This window comes from Apaloderma vittatum, unplaced genomic scaffold, assembly GCF_000703405.1.
Source record: "Apaloderma vittatum isolate BGI_N311 unplaced genomic scaffold, ASM70340v1 scaffold21749, whole genome shotgun sequence".
NCBI lineage: Eukaryota > Metazoa > Chordata > Aves > Trogoniformes > Trogonidae > Apaloderma > Apaloderma vittatum.
The window spans coordinates 1-4,534 of record NW_009736112.1 but is presented as its reverse complement, the minus strand read 5'-3'; positions in this window follow the sequence as shown (position 1 = coordinate 4,534).

The window sequence follows — 4,534 nt, the reverse complement described above, 5'->3', positions numbered from 1 at the left end:
AAGAACATCCCCTGTTTTTCCCACGCTGAGCTTGAGGCAGGACTGCCTTCAGATCAGACAGAAGTGGTGGCAACTGCATTGTCAGTGTGCAGAAAGTTGGTCTTGGAAGCCCCCAGATAACATTTCTCTGAGTATGATTCAGCCCCGGGAAGGAGAAGTGTAAAGGACTCTGTTCATCCCAGCCTGCGGCAGGGAGGCTTTCCATCCATCTCCATTTCAGTGACTTCCTCCCATATCCTCCTGATCTCCACCAATGGCCTGAGCAAGGAGAATCATACTGGCTGGGACACTAAACCTCGAAGGAGCCCAGCCACACCTTACAGAATGGGGATCCCTGAGATTCCTGTGTCTGTACTTATGGCAAGAGAGTTATACTCTCTCAATATTCTCTCACTACTGAGCATTTCTGCAGGAACTTGGCATTTTCTTTTCTTGTGATTTTTTAAGACCAATAGGTAATGAAAAAAAATTGAATTGGCTGGTTCAAGGACTTGATTTATAGTCAGAATTTATTTTATGCCAACTACATACAAACTTGACCTTTGCTGTTTCCTTGATTTCAGATTTTTCAGTGATGTGTAAGCAGATTGTTGGAATTGGTTTAATTTTCATATTTAGACATTCTCTAAATTATTTTCACCAATCTTTCCAATTATTAATATAGTGTGTTGTATTTATATAGTATGTGGTTCATTGAACTAGAAGTCTACCAAACTGCAAGACTGAGGAGGTCTAAGTAAATAGGATTTCAGTGGAATAGTCAGGAAGATATACCATCACCCAGAATGCTGAATTCTTACTGTATGTATGTGGATACTTAAACATTATTTTGTTAATGTCCTTATTTTTCAGTGCTCTACATGACAAATTGCTGGATTTCAATAATGTAATTCAAAGTGTTTAATTTTCTTGACTGTCAGAAATGCCAGTAATTTGGAAAGCACAAAGTGTCCAATTATAAACCTGAAAAGAACATTCACTAAATTTCAATTACTGATAAATGTGCATAATTTCTTTGGAGGAAAGTAGCACTCATCCTGCCTTGTATCAGGAGGGTGGAAGAGCATGATATCTCAGGGAATTGAAAACATGTACTTTTTAATTTCAGAGTGCACGTGCGAATTCAGCCCTTTCTGGAGTCACTGGGTGTTGAGCTTTTTGTAATCCAGTTCAAGATGAAATTTGCTGTTTCATCATCGCTGGAGCTCATCTGTAGGTTCAGTTCTTCCTCACCACTCCTGGCCACATGGTCACTCAGAATCACAGAACTGTTGGAGTTGGAAGGGACCTCTGCAGATCATCTAGTCCAACTCCCTTGCTAAAGCAGGATTGCCTAGAGCATCTCACACAAGATTGCATCTAGGTGGGTTTTGAAAGTCTACAAAGACAGAGACTTCATGACCTACCTGGGCCGCCTGTTCCAATACTCTGTTACCCTCCCAGTGAAGAAGTTCTTCCTCATATTTAAATGAAACTTCCTGTGTTCCAACTTGTGCCCATTGCCCCTTGTCCTATCACTGGGCACTACGGAAAAGAGTCTGACTCTGTCCTCCCTGCACCCACCCTTTTATAGACACTGATGAGGTCTCCTCTCAGCCTTCTCTTCTCCAGGCTATATAGCTACAGCTCTCTCAACCTTTCCTTGTAGGAGAGATGCTCCAGTTCCCCAGTCATGTTTGTTGCCCTCCTCTGGACTCCCTCTAGTAGTTCCCTGTCTTTCTTGGACTGGGGAGCCCAAAACTGAACACAGTATTCCAGATGTGGCCTCACCAGGGCAGAATAGAGGGGGAGGATGACTTCCCTTGACCTGCTGGCCGCACTCTTCTTTATGCACCCCAGGATACCATTGGCCTTCTTGGCAACAAGAGCACATTGCTGGCTCATAATTAACTTACTGTCTACCAGGAAGTCCCGACCTTCTTCCTTTGCCCTGGCACTGGCTCTCTGTACAAACTGTGAGACTGCCGATGCTCTCTTGCCTGACCCAGAGGCACTTCCTAAACTAAACTGTCTAGTGCATGAACTCTCCAACATCCATACCTAACTATTGACAGACCACAAGGTGACAGGCAGTGACAGGTCATTAGTTACTACAGATATAAATGTCATGAAGAAAGACAGTGATCTTCTCATTAGTCCATTTCCAAGGCTATGGTGCTATATGGTATAGGACCATAGCAGATGCATTTAAAGCATGACTTAGAGAATCATAGAGTCACTTACTTTGGAAAAGACCTTTAAGATCATCAAGCATCACAGAATCACAGAATAGTAGGGTTTGGAAGGGTCCTCTGAAGAGTATCTAGTCCAACCCCCCTGCCAGAGGAAGATCACCTAGAGTAGATTGCACAGGGACACATCCAGGTGGGTTTTGAAAGTCTCCAGAGACAGAAACTCCACAACCTCTCTGGGCAGACTGTTCCAGTGCTCTGTTACCCTCACAGTAAGGAAGGGACCTCTGAAGATCATCTAGTCCAACCCCCTTGCCAGAGCAGGATCACCTACAGCAGGTCACACAGGAACGCATCTAGGTGGGTTTTGAAAGTCTCGAGAGACAGAAACTCCCCAGCTTCTCTGGGCAGCCTGTTCCAGTGCTCTGTTATCCTCACAGTAAAGAAGTATTTCCTTATGGTTAGGTTGAACCTCCTGTTTTCCATTTTGTGACCACTGCCCCTTGTCCTGTCGCTGGACACCGCTGGGAAGAGGGTGATGTCATCTTGCTGACACCCACCCTTTAGATATTTGTAAGCACTGATGAGACACGCCCTCAGCCTCCTCTCATCATCTGTGTCCCTGCACTGGACTCTCTCCAGTAGTTCCTTGTCCTTCTTGAACTGGGGAGCCCAGAACTGGGCACAGTACTCCAGGCAAGGCCTCACAAGGGCAGAAGAGAGGAGGAGGAGAACATCCCTGGACCTGCTAGCCACAGTCTTCTTGATGCATCCCAGGATGCCATTGGCCTTCTTGGCAACAAGAGCACGTTGCTGGCTCGTGGTCAGCCTGTTATCCACCAGGATTCTTGTCCTTCTCACTAGAGCTGTTCTCCAGCAGGTCAGCCCCCAATCTGTACTCATATATGGGCCTGTTATTCCCCAGATGCAGGACCCTACACTTCACCCTATTGAATTTCATTGTATTTCTTCTTGACCAGTTCTCCAGCCTGTCCAGGTCACACTGGATGGCAGTGCAGCCTTCTGGTTTCATATCATCAGCAAACTTGCTGAGGGTACACTCTGCCCCTTTCTCATACATTAACTGTATACACTCTCTCTAAAAGGCTTTAAGTGGTAATTCCTGTATATGGAACTCCTTTGGATTAAAAAAAAAAGGTGCCAGCATCTTCACTTAGGTAGTGTTACAAAGGGCAATTTACACTCAGAAAAGAAAAAAGTATTACAGCAGTGTTGATTTGAATATAGAACATATAGTACAAATTAAAGGAAATGTTTAAAAGAAAAATAAATGCAGAATCTGTGTCTTGAATCTAATGCAGTCCACTAGCCTAGAGGCCCTACAAGTGGGCTGTCATTTACACCACTTCGTAGGTCTGATGACAGCTGTGAAAATGTGAGCTGAACAAACCAACACTTCAGTATACAAAGTGCCAGAGATAAGTCTTTGAAAGGTGCGAATCACCCTGTTTATCACAGTCTTATAATTGAGAGGAATGCAGGATTCAGAGGTGCGAGCAGGGGATTTGTTTCCCTGTATGCTGTGCAGTTCCTGACATGCTGTGCGTGCCTGGGGTAATCCCAGAGCTGGGACTGGCTGACCAGCACTCACCTCTGTGATAACCTGTGTGGGTTGCACTGGAGCTGGTTGATTTTCATCTCTGGGAGCCAGTCATGTGTTCACTTGAGAGCAGACTCAGGTTTGTGAGTGACAGAAGCAGAAGGGAATAAGCATTTTTTCTCCAGGTACCGTGGGGTAGAGAAATAATCGGAGGGCTTCTTTTTGTGTCTTTCTCCAGTCTAGGTGATGGGAGGAAGGGTATGGGCTTGATTGAGCCTTATTAGTATGAGAAACTGAACCAACCATGGGACACATATTACACTGTCTTCATTCTGTGAACAAAATTCAATATTACACAGATGTCGTGGTTTGACCCTGGCTAGCAGCCAGGTACCCACACAGCTGCTCTCTCACTCCCCCTTCTCCTTCTATACTGGGGAAGAAAATATTTCAAAGGGCTTAAGGTTTGAGATAAGGACAGGGAGATCATTTTCATTTACTGTCCCGGGCAAAACAGACTTGATTTTGGGGAAATTAATTAGAGAACAATTGAGAGAGGAGTAGTGAGAAAAAGAAAAAAGCAAACAGATCTTAAAAGCAGAACACCTTCCCCCCATCCCTCCCTTCTTCCTGGGCTCAACATCAATCCTGGTTTCTCCACCTCCTCCCCCCGAGAAGTGCAGGGGGACAGGGAAAGGGGTTTACGGTCAGTTAATCCAATGTTGGTTCCACTGCTGCTTTTTCACTCTGGAGGCGGACTTTTCACTCTTCCCCAAGGTCATTGTGGGGTCCCTCTCATGGG